This window comes from Lepeophtheirus salmonis, chromosome 1 (assembly GCF_016086655.4).
Source record: "Lepeophtheirus salmonis chromosome 1, UVic_Lsal_1.4, whole genome shotgun sequence".
In the NCBI taxonomy this organism is placed as follows: domain Eukaryota; kingdom Metazoa; phylum Arthropoda; class Copepoda; order Siphonostomatoida; family Caligidae; genus Lepeophtheirus; species Lepeophtheirus salmonis.
In genome coordinates this window covers 23,161,855-23,178,122 of record NC_052131.2, presented here as the reverse complement: position 1 = coordinate 23,178,122, position 16,268 = coordinate 23,161,855, and the positions used below count along the sequence as shown (strand labels likewise).

Below are 16,268 nucleotides of genomic sequence, written 5' to 3'. Positions count from 1 at the left end.
ATTTTGCTTATCAATATTTATATATGTATACATAAGTATTGAATATGAAAGCCCAGAAAGTATGTATTTTTTAATCAATTTTTTTATGTCTGAAAGAACTAAGGCTGGGAGAATATACTAAACCCACTGTTTGGTACGGAACTCTGTACACCTTCACGGTACACGTTTTGGTACTGTATAATAGTAAAATTGTTTTTTTAAATAAAATTAATGTAGTTTTTCAAATTTTTTTCGATATTTTACTCTCTAATAATTCCTTTTCTGTACAAATAAATTATTTCTAAACATACTTTACTTCTTTAAAAAAAAAGTTGATATAAAATATAGACAGGCAATATAATATTATTAATCATGAATTTATAAATATTTTTGCAATAAAGATGTGCTTGCCTACATTTTTTGTTAATAAACAAGGCCAATTAACTGTCAGAATATCGTACGCCGTTGAAAAAGAAATTGTTTCATACAATTGTACCTGCAGTTGAGATGTATCATTAAGCTAACTTGGAAACAATACGAAATATATATGACTATCCCTTGAACATTTTTGTTAACTGTGATGCATTTTATCATTTTACAAGTCATTATCTCTTTTCTTGTATAAATATATAGAAATTAGTTCTTATAAAAAAGGATGTTTATGGATTCAAATCTTAAATTACTATCTAAATCTATTAATTTTTGGGGATATATATATATATAAACATATTTATCAAAATATTGAATATGTAATTATATATATATATTTACCTAACCAAGGGTAAAAAATAATAACCCTAACCGTACCGTACCGACCCTAGAAAACACGCTAAATACTAAAGTCCAATAAATATATTTTTTTTTTTCGATGTATTACTTCAATGAATAATTTGTCATCTGATAAAAATATTTTCAGGCCAAGAAAAAGTTAAAGCATTTAAGGGTAAATAAGATGGGAGGATGTTGACTTTTAGTAAGAAAAAACTATTTTTCTTTTTCACGTCCTTTAACAATTTTTCTTTTCAAAAAGTATTACAAAATATTTTTTAAACAATACATACCAATTTATATTTCTCTCTATGACACAAATCAATCCTCTTCAATTATGTCATGATTGGAAGATATTTGGCTATTAATAAGTCAAATATGGCACTGACACATAGTGAACTGGTTATTATGAAACGATTTTTCTTTTTCTTATAGAAGAAAAAGGTCTCTTAAAGATTTCTTCGTTCCCTTTCAAGGAGCGTGCGATGAAGAAGTTGAAACGTACTTACAAGTTTCAACTTTCACGTCCCGTTTCTGCATACATACTTAATACTCTTTTCCTTAGAAACTTAAGTATTATATAATGTATAAGCATTTAAAGTATTAAAATACGTAAAGCAAAAATGAAGTAATCTCCTGCTTTGTACATATGTGGTGAGTTAACACAAAAAAAATCTAGAACAAAAAACAAAAAAAAATTAGGAAAAATGCCCAATTAATTTACAGGGTTTCTAAGAGCAATTTAAACTAACTTCAAACGTCGATATCCTGCTTATTTACAAAACTTGAAAGCTGAAATTAGCGTCCAGGCAAAGATTGCAATAAATTCTATAAATTGTCTTGTTTATTTATTTTCAGTGGAAGATTGATGAAACACTTGAAAAAAAAGTATTGGGGGATTTTCCAGAGCAGGAAACACGCCAAATGTGATGAATAAACTCACAAAGTACCCAAGGGACCAGTTTAAGACCACAAATAAGGTCGCTGGGGCGTTTGCATGATTTTTTTTTTTTAGGGGGGAAGGAGGCTTTATTTTTTGATTTTTTTTGAGAAAAAAAATTATCCAAAAATTACAATTTTTTGGAAAAAAATTTAAAAAATCCATAGATGTTATCAAGAAATAGAATTTTTTGAAAATAAATTCCAAATATTAAATTTTTGAAAATAAATTCCAAATATTAAATTTTCTAGTAAAAAGGAAAAAAAAATTATTTGGAGGCTACATCCCCTCCACTCAATCCCTCTGGACCCCCTTGGGTCGATATTCCTAAGCTGAAGAAGTATCAGGAAGCTCACAGCACGATTTTTTAATAGTTAAAGTGCTTGACAAAGGCAAATCTTCTTAACCTTATGACTGTGTTTGCCAATTAAAGGAACGTGCCTTGTCAATTCAAATTCCAAAAGTAGGATGTATAACAATTTCTGACAATGTGGCACCATCTATCTCCATACATGAAAGCCAAACAAGCACTAAATTGCCAACGTCTGCTGAACAGTATGAAATGAATCAGCAATCAGGATGCTCAGTATTGGCCACCAAACTTGCTAGATTTTAACTTCTTCGACTTTGATTGAACAGTTTGCAAGTTGAGCCCCATGAATTTGAACAAGAATTAGGCCTCAATTAGGCTTGAGATGGCTGATACTGACTAAGTGCTGGTCGCCAATGTCAACATTGCCTTCAAATGTCGAGTGGAAGCTTTTATCCAAGCTGAAAGTGGCAATGTAGTGAGTAGGTCTCTTTTGCATTATTCAAGGAAGGGAGGTGAACTCAGAGTCGATGTGTGGGATGAGGGATGTGACCAGAGACGATCACATATCATTAAGTAAGGCACTAAAACTTGATCTTCCCACAGTTCACAGATTGACTCCAAGTCCCTTTTTTCCCTTCCTCCCACCTGAAATCCATAAAAGACAAATTTACAACCTCCTCGACATAATGAGACCTTCCATACAATTTTATGATTTTCTAAAGTGTTAGTTGTCCGAATACCCTGAGAAAGTTAGTATCTCTTTCCTCTTTTTGTCGCGTCATCCAGTACAACAATAAAATATTCTTCGCTTGGCATGGCTTCACTTAGTAAAGTTATTTCATTATATTTAAAAAATTACAATAACTAAATTTCAACTTTCCCCTTAGGCGTTCTCCAATTTACAGATAGAAAGATAAAGCAGGCAAACACATATAATGTACCCCCCAAAATATACTCAAAACTCATCCCTAGTTCAAAACCTAAATTTGATTTATGATAATTAATTAAGAAAAACAATATAGTTTGTAGTTTCAGGTAAAAATCTGTATGTAACAACTAATCAAAGTCTGAGATTAACTGATATATTTGCACTTTTTATGTAATTTGTTGTGGAATGACCTTTCTACTTTTAAGTGCAATTACCGTCACCCTCAAAGGATGATTAATATAAATCGTAGATAACTGATTCATCATTACTGGAAATTAAATAGAGCCTAGACCTTTTGCTTATGTGTGGATGGGCCAATATGAAGAAAAAAACGTACAAAAACAAATTAGACTAAATTTTATGATTATTTTTATATTTATATCTAGATTCTATAATTAATTTGAGAAACTATAAAATACAAAATTAAGAATGCTATTGATTAGTTTCTGAAGAGTTTATTAGTATCAACGTGTGTTGTTTATAATAAAATAATTTACATTGTTCGTCATTTATTGACTTAAATAAGGACAGAGCGGATAGGCCTAATGGCAATTATTCTAAACTTTATAGAATACCACTTCTTTCCTCTGCTATATACTCGTAATCATTATATGTTCCAAATAAGTGGGAGGGTTATGACCTCTCCCTGTTGTGTAGTCCTTAAATAGATATGTTCAGCAATATAATGGCGTTAAGTGAAGATATTTTACTGATTCTTAGGTTAGAAATATCCGAGTAATCCGACTTATGCTACGAATTTTTTTTTTTTTTTTTTTTTTTTTTTTTTTTTTGTGTGTAAAGAAGTTTTGTTGACTAAAAAAAAGAAGATACCTTTTTCCTAAGTATTTTAGCTATCCTCGTATCTTTTCCTTTTCTTACAATGCTTACTGCAATTAGTTAAATTATATGTATGTAGAATGATTTTTTTTCTTCTCAAGCTTTCATTTGTATTATATGTAGTACACATATGTGAGTTATGTACTAATTTGAAATTCTTCTTTTCATTTCTTTTTTCTACACAATGAAAATTAAGTTTCGTCTTTTAACAATTTCATTTTGTTATTTTATGTAGTTTAGAGCAAGAAACAATAGTTTCTACTTAATTTAAAATGGACTTTTTAAACTTGCATTTCTTGATTTTAACCTAATTAGGACCAGGGATTTTCTTTGAGGTGGGGCAGAATATTTTTTCAAACTTTCGGTCAGACATTTCATTTATTCCCACTCGGACATGAAGTGACTTTTTTCTATATAGGGTTCGGAAGCAAAATGTGGAATGAATGACTGATTTTAGAAAATGTAAATAATTTTATTTTTTTTATAAATAATTTTTAAATATTTTAAACAAAACTTTGAGACACAACCTTTGTGAACATGGCCACCCTCAGCAGTAATCACACCCTCCACACGGCGACATCTTCTTGCCGTCGCACGCCACGACCCCCAGGATCATTGTTTTGGCCGGATGTTTTCTACGGAACACCTCTTTGACCTCGTCTGGTGATCTACCGAGCCAATGGGCGTTCCAACGGTTGTAGACCTGGTCCATGGTGAAAATCATCTCGTCAGAGAAAAAATTTTCATTGGATACATTTGCCTTGATCCACGCACGCACTTTCTTGCGCCTCTGCTATCTCCTTTCCTTCAGAGTGTCCGTCAACAGGTGGCTTGGGGTCCTTGTCTAAGAGGACACCCCCAAGTACTCCTTTACAGCTCTCCTGATTGTCCCCTCATCCACACAATCTCGTTAGAGAGTATTTATGGATTTTGTGGGATTCTCCTTGATCTTCTTCTTCAGGTCCCCCAGAAACTCAGACTCCCTTTTCAGGTTGTGTCCCCCACATCCTTCTTTCCTTGCAAGGTCTTTTCCATGCTTTCTCATCTTGTCCACCTTGAAAATGAGGCTCCTGAAGCACTTCAGAATGTTCATAATCCCTGTCACCTCAATTTTGGCATCCAGAAGGTCTGAGGTCCTCTACCTCTTTGCTTCTTGCTCACTCATGATGAAATATTTGAGAAATGTTGATTATTGCTTACTTGTGCAAAAAGGACAGGAGATTTGGAGTATGCATGAAAAAATCACGAACCCCCTCTATTTTAATACAAAACTAGAATTTATTACAGTCTACGTTTTGCTTCTGAACCCTGTATAAGATTGGGCCTTTTCAATTTTCCTAAAAATAATGAAATACCTTTTTGATAAATAATTTGGTTCATTTTCATCAAAATACGTTTTTTTAATGACCTTTTGGATCCGTTTTTCCTAGACTGTGTCGATATTTACTTTAATGATGTTTATTTACAATGTAATATTTATATCTATTTATAAAAAGTCATGTTCCTACAAAAAAGTTATATATCGGCAACCCCGTCTCAACGGAACTGTACCCATATATCTGTTATTTTTTTTTTAGATTTTTAAGCTACCTGTTTGTAAATACTTAGAATATGGGCTGAAAAGTGTCTGGCTTAAAAAAGAAAACACCATTTTTTTAATACAAAATTTCTATTATATGCTTTACAGAGTATAGTCCATCCAACACTTTTCAAGCCATTGCTTATCTTTAACGGTATTTTTCCCCAATATCACGTTGTGTAAAATTAAAACTCAAAAAATTTTCTCACCTATTATTTCCAAAATAGCAAAAATAGCGTTACACTTAGGAAAATTACCCACAAAACTAAACAACAGATTATCATTAAATTTTGACGGCTGTCTTTTGGAGTTGGTACTAACTGAGAAAAAGATGAAATAAAAATAAATAGCGCCATCTATACAAGACTCTCAAGTTAATGTGTTATAAGACTATTTTTTTAACAGATCTATTAGTAGAGGGTTTTACATCCACTAGAGAAAATTAAGCCTTTCATATATTATACCATGAAATAATGCCCTCATAAAGAGGTCGACTTTGATTGATTTTTTTCAATTTAGTTGTAATTTTATGATTAAATATTGAATAAATAAGCTATACAAAGTTGCATTATGAAAGTTCCGAAATTAAATATAATTAGTAGATAATATGATTATATTAGTCATGAATACTAATAAACTACATTGGATACTCAATTTTGAACAAAGATCAATAAGTGAGAAAATCTCAATTTATTATTTTACTTCATATATAGAGGGGTCGGCAGAAGTTTACAGGACAGTATTTTAAAATAAGTTTAAATAATATTAGAAGGGATGTTAAGAAAAACGGTTTTTTTATATGTAATTTAAGCTGAACAATTAGCAATTGTCGCAATCAATATGATCACCCTCAGCATTGATCACCAAGTATAAACGGGACATAAAATCTCAGTATCCCTTTATTACATCCATCTTGTTCAATGGGAAATAATAATCTTCAAAGAGAGTTCAGGGATCTCAAGGAGCTATGGGTATGTTCATTTACCTTCATTCTCACCTCTGAACACAACTAAAAATCACACGTACTAAGGGCAGGGCTGTTGGAAGGCACTCGTCAGCTTTAATAACGACGTGGAATTGGCCGTCAAGGTAATGAATTACAGTTTTGCTAACATGATAATGTCTTGAGTCTTGAATCCACATGAACCTTGTATTTCGAGGGTAAGTGGTTTCACAACATTCTTAAGTAGATCCAAGGACACTGAGGAGTTCAACTTGAGACTGTTGTCAAAAATATGAGCCGACATGACATCTCTGTTACTGATGATCAAACCAAAACCATAATCTTGGAGGGGAACTTGGTCTTCATCACTGGAGGAACATTAGCTCTGTTCTCTGCAAGCCAACGGTTATTCTGTAGGTTGTAGGCAGCGTCCAAGGTTAAGTTTGACTCATCATTGAAAGGCTTTATGATGCCAGATTTAGTGGAGTTTCTTGCCTCTGTACAACCTGATGTCCTTCATCTTCGTGGTAAGTCGCCTTTTCCTAATGTAGGACTTGAAGCCATTGTCGTCCTCGATGACCTTGGCCACAGTCCTCTTACTTATAGACCTACTTCGAGTATGAGCAGCCCTTGAGATACCAGGATTTGTTTTAATGGACCTCTTCAGCACAGCCAGGAAGTGGCCAGTTCACTTGTTGGCTTTATGTTACCCACAAGAGGAATGGAAAAGCCCCTTACCAGCTTTCAGTAACTTGCAGACGTTATAGACGGTGCTTTTGGCATATTTTGTGACTTTTATGGTTGCCTTAGTATCTTGCCACCCTCAAACAATTATACAATGGCTTTACGTTTGTTCTCTTGTTCTTCATGGTAAAACTGAACAGATTAAGTATAATAAAAAAATTTGTAGTCTATAGACAGTACTTTCAGGTGAAGTTAGAGCTTAACAATATAAATGCACAATATTTTTTTAAAAAGCAATTAGAAATATGTCCAGATACTACTGTCCGCCCTGTACATACGCCTCAATATTTCATGGACACATTTGAGTCAATTATAAGCTTTATATTCAAAGTTATGGGATAAGTTAAAATATCTAATAATTATTCTATATTGTGCGCCGTAAAATCATGAGGGATCCTAATGGCATTATGGCCCCTTCCAAATATAATCTATCAACGTCTCATACTTTTAATGATACAATAAATTTTGCCTACTTTAATTACAATTTGCAGCACCTCCAATTCGTTAATGAGAATTCTTTATTAATAGAAATCGACAATTATGTTTAAGGCATTCATCATTTATTGCCAAGAAATTTACATACTATAATCTTCAAATATCGACAATTCTCTCTGTCAAGATATGGAAGTTCTGTGGGTGAATGTATTTCGTTCTTGGGGAAGAGAAAATGTAATCTTAGTTATTTTGTTCTTTTAAAATTTAATTTATTATGGCATTTTCACTCCCTACAACCTTCCTACGCACAAGTCACATTTTAAATTACAGAACCTCTTCATTTGGATAGGGTTGTTAATATTTGAAGATTATAACATACAATGTGTGTAGAAAAAAATTATCTATACACGCACATTTAGAGGAATACATATGTACTACATGCATAATTTCGAGAAATTTGGATCTACTTTGCTTTTGTGTTGACGTGGCAAATATGTTATACTTTTAATAATCAGACTAACTCAACCAAAAATCATAAAAAAAATTGTTTCAATTAGAGGCAATAATTTCTAGAAAGAAAAAAAAATTGTATTAAGTTTCTTGTCAAACTTGTGGAATTCGTCCATGAATAAATGTGATAACATTCTACATAAATTATAATGAGGGAGTGATCATTAAGTATTACATAGTTTTGATGAAGATAAAAATTACAAAAAAAGCAATTTGAACAACTATATAAACTATTTTTTTATCGTTACTATTACAATAATAATTGATTAAAAGTTATTTCGATGATGATATGGCCATATACACTCTGCTGGTTGTAATCTTTACATTATCTGGATAAATGGTATATAAAATAGAATTTGTGTAAGTCTATGTGTCTTTTACAGGTACCTACAGCGGTAGGCCTAGCTGGCTAAAATTTTGCAATGGTGTCTCTTATGAACCTGGTTAGGTTTAAACGGGTTTGGCAATTTCTTTTTTGTGGGAGGAGGGATTTATATAAGGGGGAAGGAGGGCTTATTCTATACCCAAAACACAAACATTGTTTCTTGAAGCTCAAGGAGAATAAAAATACATCAAAAAGTGACCTGCGCTTCAAAAAAACAGCTATACTAATAACAACGTTTTCTAAATTTAAAAAGAAAAAAGAAATCGGTGAAAATTGCAGTCTCTTTTTTTCTGGTGCAAAAAAAAAAAAAAAAAGACTTTTAATAAATATTCGATTAGTAGGCAAATAAACTTTGTAGAAATTTGTCTGGAGATTCATTTGCATATAAATAAGACACATGAAAATTTTATCTTAAGGAAATAACTATCATTTTTTGAATATTTTTTTATTTTTTTCATCAAATGTCAATTTGCAATTTTTATGGAAGAAATGCCACAAAACGGTGCATTTTGTACATAACATTTTAATCTCACACATTACAATAAAGTATTTTCAATTTTTGGGACATTTTATTAAATCATTTTTGCAAAAATGAACTAGTTATCTAGGGTAATTTTTTCGACAACATTATTCTCCATAACTTATTTGTTTTTGCAAGAACGAAAAAAAAATTGGTGGTTTTGTGTTCTTCTTTACAATTTTAATCAATGTTATTTACTATATTTTTTTGCAAAATTAGTGCAAACAAGTTTTAACATAAGTGCAGACACATTTTTAATCAATTATTTTTGTCTATTAATAAGCATTGAATTTTAAAAAAATAAGTAGAAAGGATAGAAATTACGAATCCAGAACATACGAGGTATATTTACATAGATTTGCTTAAAAAGGTTTGGTTAGTAAATCATAAACATTTTCGGCATGTAAAACAAAGTGGTTTCCTTGGTAACCGTAACCATTTGAAGAATGTTTTAGTGGAGAGCAGCTTAGCTGTCATGACATTCTATTAGAATAGTTGCAAGCATCCTATGAGATTAAGGAAGTAAACACAAATCCAACTCCATATCTAACCAAAACATAGGCAGGGTTTTCTTAATATTCTTTTAATTGGTCCGATGGAGTTGCACTGATTAAGTTTTAGTAAAAAAATATAGTATTAAATTTACTCAATTTGACCAAGGAATCTTATTAAAGTCCATTTAGGTACATAAATTAACTTTCCTTTTGTAGGAACGAACGGGAGCAAACCTACGCTAAATGAGTTCAATGCCGATTCTCAATTATATTCTATGTTCAACAGGAACTAACAGTTCGATACTCTTTTACAAATCATCAGTATGACTCTTCGTCATTCATGAGCACACAAACTTGATTACTTTATAATTAGATGTTAACTCATCAAGAATGAAGCTGTTCTTATAACAACTTTAGAAAATAAAAAAACTATATAAAAACACTGCTTAATGTTTACAACCCTAGATATAATTAATTTACTAATTAATGTTAGGATTATAAATCAGTCAATGATATTTCTCTATATAATCTTCACACATGAAAATGACAATTTTGGTCCTACTCGTATATCATAAGAATTTAATATAGAATTCGTGATGAACTGGACCCAAAGGAAGTGGTTATATTATTTGATCTAATGTAGTTATTCAGCATCTAAGCTCTCTTTTCCAAAAGCATATTAGAAATCTATATATAAGTACTCATATATTATCCTACCGAACTTGATAGATGTTATATAAATCAAAAGTTCATACTAAGACTGAGCAGATATTTAAGCAAACGTACAAGAAAATAATAATATAAAAGAATTATGCATTAAAAATAAAGCAGCCTTTTTTAAAGCTGTCCAAAAAACCCGTAAAAGTATATATATGTCACAAATAAGCCTGAAAAGAGTTTGATGTATTTTTTATCCACTCAAGAGATACAGCTGATTTTTTATTTAAATCTAAGAATAAAACGTCTTATACATCCACTTTTAAAAATGTCATTATGCAAAATTTGTTTTTAAACCAACAATATGCAAAAAAATTAATTGAAATGTAACAAAATAACAAGCAACTCAGAATTCGAAAATAGTTAAGTAATCAGTAAAAACCAAATTAACAATAGAAATTAAAATTTAAACACTTAGTATATTTAAGCATAAACAAAATTCACAGTTAAATATTTATACTTAAATAACTCTTTAATTTAAATTAATTTCAGTATAACTTTTTTTATGATAGAATTAAACTACACAATTTCATTTATATATATGTTCGAACTATAAAAAATTCCTCGTGAATAAGTTCAGATTGATAATCCACGGAGTTAATGATAGGTCTATATGGGGACTGATTGAAACAAAATTCAAATTTTGGCATATTAAGTGAATTTGACATGTGATTTTTTTTTTTTTTGCAAAGTCCAAAACAATATCTGGGGATCTGCATGGTCATATTTTTTATTATTAGTAGTATTTTTTGGGGGGGAGGGGGAAAGGGGGATATTGACATTTTTTGAGATAAAAAAATTTAAAAATTTGAAAAACGTATTTATTGAATTTTTTTTACAAAAATCAATAACTATTTATAAAATATTAAATTCTTTGAAAAAAAATTTAAAAATCAACAGTATTCACCACAAGTTTATTTTTTGGGGAAAAAATCAAAAATCCACAGCTCTTAACAAAAAATTCAATTTTGGAAAAAATTTCAAATTTTAAATTTTTTTTTAGATCCATGCTACTCTTCAAAAATTTTTTTTTTTTGGAAAATTAAAAAAATCAAATTTAAAATATTAAATTTTCAAGTAAAAATCAAAAATTCCTTAATTGGAGAGGGCAGCCCCTCCAGTCCATCCTTTGCGGACGTCTCTGAATATAAGAATTTTCCCCCGTTTTCATCCCATAGTTTTAGATAGTAGTGTTTATCGATTAATAACAACAGAAAAGAAAAGTATTGATTCCCAGGTCAGATGGAGTAAATGTAATACTATAATGTTTACTTATACTTGATCAGTGCAACTCTATCTAACCAATTAAAGGAGCATTAAAATAATAAGAAAGTATTTATCAATATAACTGAAACAAAATTTAATTTAACCAAAAATATGAATTATTATTGGTTTGGTTAAGCCTTTATCTTTGCTCAAGATTTACTCTCTAAGTCCCAAAGCTAAGGCAAAACAAATCAACGAATATTCCACTATATTGGTAAAGCACAACACGCCCGATCTTGTTGCTGTCATAGATTTGTACGGTTTATAGATGACCCAACTCAAAATGAGCAATTTTGATACAAAGTAAAGTTTTTAAAGCCACCCTATTAAGTATGAAGTGGTCTCAAAATTTGGACACCCTGTTATAAGTCCAAGTTGGATACAAAACCCGTCCTATACTACAATTTTGGCTAAATTACGTCGTCATAAATCAAGAATGATGACCGATAAATACTATAATTAGATCTAAATAATAAAAAAATGGTACTTAGAGATTTATAACACTAATTCAATAAATAAACTGTCAAAATACTTGATACTTCACAATGATATTGATTAAAATAATACCTCCTAGATGGCGCTTCATGACTCTACATTTTTCAGGGATCAATAGCAAGGGCATGACGTGAAGAAGAATTGGTTTAATGTCTCACATTAATGACTAATACAAACTTATATAAAGTAATGTTTTTTTGAAGAGTTGAAGAATATATTTGAACGAATAAAATTTATGCTAATGAACGACAGTGCACATATAATATGACTTTTACATGAATAAAAAAAGTATTAGACCAACGATTTTCTTTCTCTTAATTTTATATATACATACTTTATTATTATGAACATAATTAAATAGTATTCGGTCTGAAAATCCTAGACCTGTCTAAAACTGTAGTTATTTTTAGTGAACCATGCTAATTCGTTCATTTATAGGAGTTCGGTCTGGACCTGTCTCAAAGAAAAAATCAGTCTAGATCGGTTCCAAAGAAAAATTATGTATTCATCAGTCTTAGAAAAAATCGGTCTAGATGAATTATATACAGTGTGGAGATATAAAAGCCAAAAAATTTAAGGATAATGTATATTCCAATTTATTTTCCAAAATTTATTCTGCAAGACGCAAATCTTTTACTTTTACGTGGCAGTGTACATAGTTAAGTCTATGAATTAAACTAACCACATCCAGATTCAGCAACAGTCTCCAACCTGTCACAGGCCTTGATGTGGAACTTCTTCTCCTTGATGGCCACTACCCCCAAGTATGGAAGACACCAGTGTTATTTTCACATTTATTGGACTCTTTCTCAAAGATACCCTACAAAAAGTAGTTCGAGGGGTTAAGATTCAGTGAGATAGGAGGCTATATTTCCTTTCCCCAAAACATTTTAGGAGTCTGGAGTGCTTTTTTTGCTCTCAAAACGATTCTGAGTATACCTTGCAGGTGTTCCCGACCTATCAGACATCTTAAAAGCCTTGGCAACATCGTAAACAGTTGATTTGGGGAGCATTATAGACTCAATAATATCTTTGGGCGCCCGCCCGGTACAGATGCACACAATAATACCCGAACAGCGTTCGTATTCGTAAGACATCTAATAATTATATACTTTTTCTTATTCAGTATAGAAATCTGTGTTGCCAAGATGGTTAGGTCTAAAGTTGTTTGTGGGTTGAAATTCCCCACCTTAACACGAACTCTGTAGCCCCACATCCCACACCCAAAATAAGATTTTTTTCTTTTTACTTAAAGATCTAATATCTGAAATATAAAATTATAAAAACTATAAAAAATTAATTCTAATATTTACACGTAATTGAAAAGGACGTCAATTGATAGATGAAAATTTTGACTTGTGATAAAGTTGCAGGTTACTTTCGGCGATATCAATATGAAGAAGTAAGAACTCCATCGGCAAATAACACTGTTCAACAGCAAAAATAGTTCAAGAACAGCATATGCTCAACTTAGTTGAGTTTGATCCCTTGATTCAAAATATGACCTTATTTTCCCCTTGTTTCCATCATGGCCTTCCGAAAAAGATCCATAGAAAACCTGATGGCTCGTTACAGACCCCTAGTGAGTGAGGGATTCCCAAAATCAGACATTCTCGGAGAAAATCCTAGTGGCCAAGAGTAGTTCAGTGGTTATTTCGTCGACAGGAATTCCTCCCCACAAATGCACTCTTCTTCATTGATGCACACTCATCCCGATTTCAGGATCCTACTCTCAAAAGGGATTTCATTTCAAGGCTCTAGCGCCTAGTTTTGTGTGTGTCTCTCTCCCTCTGTCTGGGGTTCTCTCTTTGTTAACCTATGGCATGTAAATATAATTAGATTTTTTAGGAGATCAGTTCAAAGATGAGTTTTATCTTTGAAATAACTGTCGTGACCTTATCCCAGATTGACAGTCATATAGAGCGTTTTTGGGAAAGCTGTTTTTTTTTAATTAAAATTAAGACTTTCAGCTATAACATGACATTCTTTTAAGCTTTTTGAATATATTTGTGTTGAAGCTAAGAACCTCTTAATAAAAAGCACAAATATTCAACTTTAAACAAAAATAACTCAAGCTATGAGCATGATACAGACATTTTAAAAATCTTTATACAATTTTTTAAGATTAGGCTTTGAAATACATTCACAAAACAAAGAAATGAATTCTTCAGACATGTTAAAGCTTCCGATCTATGCTAAAGAAATTCATCTTAGTCAGAGGCTCAAACTTTGAGTAATTATCCTTAATTTATCTATGAATTTATATAAGTTATTAATAAAATGCTCCAATATTTTGATGAAATATCCGAGGTGTGGAAAAGTCCAAATACTGCAAGTGTAATTCGAGTCTCATATTGATGAAACAGTCCAAGTCCTTGTCATTTACATCGAATCCAGTTAAAATCCTCAGGAACTAAAGGATACTTTGAGGAGTATTTTCTGTTTCCAGGGAAAAACTGAAATGACTTTTGAGTCACGAGTCTTTGATTGTGTGGTCGAGGCAAGTTGCAAGTTTTCAAAATATGGACTAAAATCCATGTTCCCACCTCGTTCAAATGTCCTAATTTACTTGACTTTTTTTCTTTCTTTTTTTTTTTTTTTTTAATGGAAAGGAGGAAATTTCAAAGGGTCACCCTGTAGAGTTTTTATGCTTACAATTTTATTCATTGAGCCACAATTCCTCTGGCAAGAATAAACGGTCATTGCATATCTATATGAGATTTATGATTTTGATATCTGTACTTTTATTTTATTTGATAAGACATTACCATATTTTTTTTTTCCCCTCATATTGTACATATATTTTTCTTCTTGTAATAAAGAGATAAGCTTGCTGTTTTACATCACAATTGCATGATCAAGAGAAAATGCGAGCAAAAATAAAATCGTGATCCATTTTTTTTTTAACTCCTTTAGGGCGGGAAATTTGCTTGGATATTGAATATATCCTTCTAAAAGAGATATCTTTATTTATTTTTGGGAACTTAACTTCCCTAAAGCAGAGATAAAAATGTTTTGTTTCTGTTTGTGAAAATAGGGCTTCAATCATTGTATTTACATCATTTTTTTAATGAAAATCAATAATAAATTAGATTGGGTATCGTAAAAAGCTCCATATCATATTAATATATGCATTGTAATATACATATATTATATATATAATAACTAAAGAAAATCCTTTTTTGATCATGAAACGAGATAAACAAAATTTATACTTATTATTTATAATATATATATAGACAAGTCATAAATACAATGCAGTTGATCTGTCGTGACTGTTTTGAGTGTTTGTGTATGAACATAAGAGTGTCTTCTTTTTAAAGTAAATTTTGTAGACTGATAATAGTTGATAAAAAACATACTGAGAAAATATGAGGCCTCTTTGAAAAAATAGATGTAGACGATTTTTCTGGGTACATCGTATAAGTCTGACATGACGTCATAATTTTTCTTTCTATCTCGAAATCGGAGACAGTGACAGTGAATAGTTGAAATTCAATGTTTCACAATCTTTTAATAATAAAGCAATAACTTCACAATGTTAAGAGAAGCAAAGAATATATTATTGATGTAGGAAGAGAGAGATCTCTACTCCACTCAATCAATTGGAATTTCTCCAATCAGGTTAGATGGATGGATATTTGTAACTAGCTTTTATTTACAAGTGCTGCCATCTTCACGTTGAGGTCGGAAAACTTTTCAGAAAACCCTCATAACTTGGTTCATTTTAGATCAAATAGAGGGGCAAATTGTCCTAACTCAAAAATTACTATTGTTACCTTTAAGTGTTGTCGTAGAAGTGTAATATTGGATGTTATTCTATTTAAATTATATTAACATTAATTATATCTAAACTTTTGGAGCTCAATAAAGACTATTAATCAATTGGAAAATGGTCTCAAATGTATGTTATGTGTCAGAACTACATACAAAAATTTAAAAATTATAAAAGCAAAGCTTTATAATCATTTTCATGAATCAAATTTAGGATTTAAAGACCCCAAAACAAAACAAACAAAAAAAGAAGTCAAACAGCATTTCCAAATCAATCGCATTGCAATAAATATTTTGAATCATTTTCCTAATCTTTTCTAGTACAGCAGGTAATTGTTTCTTAATGCCAGACTATTCGTGACTCCTTTTTTTTAAACTAATAGTGTCAAAAATTAAATTTTTTGAAAAAAAAAATTCAAAAATCCACAGGTCTTATCAAAATATTAAATTTTGAGGGGAAAAAAATCAAAAATCCACAGCTGTTTACAAAAAATTACTTTTTTGGAAATAAATTTTCTAGTAAAAAGCAAAAATCCATATTTTTTTTTTTTTGGGGGGAATGGGGGCTACAGCTATTCCATCCCATGCATTGCAGACGCCTCTGAATATGCAACTTTACCCATCAATTTCATATCATAATT

The 16,268-nt window shown here is 31.0% G+C and overlaps 1 protein-coding gene across 24 annotated transcripts in view; it reads right to left on the bottom strand.

Moving 5' to 3' along the window:
- The window catches only part of LOC121123780 (band 7 protein AGAP004871), a 179,097-nt gene that overhangs the window by 37,003 nt on the left and 125,826 nt on the right, over positions 1 to 16,268 (bottom strand). For 3 of the 24 annotated variants that reach the window (XM_071889497.1, XM_071889499.1, XM_071889455.1), the window contains exon 1: positions 1,041 to 1,157. The exons of 15 other annotated variants lie outside the window; for them this stretch is intronic. The gene's annotated coding sequence lies outside the window, so the exon portion shown is untranslated. Of the gene's footprint in view, positions 1 to 1,040; positions 1,299 to 16,268 lie in introns of those variants that run through there. 6 more of the 24 variants (XM_071889493.1, XM_071889501.1, XM_071889503.1 and 3 more) reach the window with 4 other exon arrangements.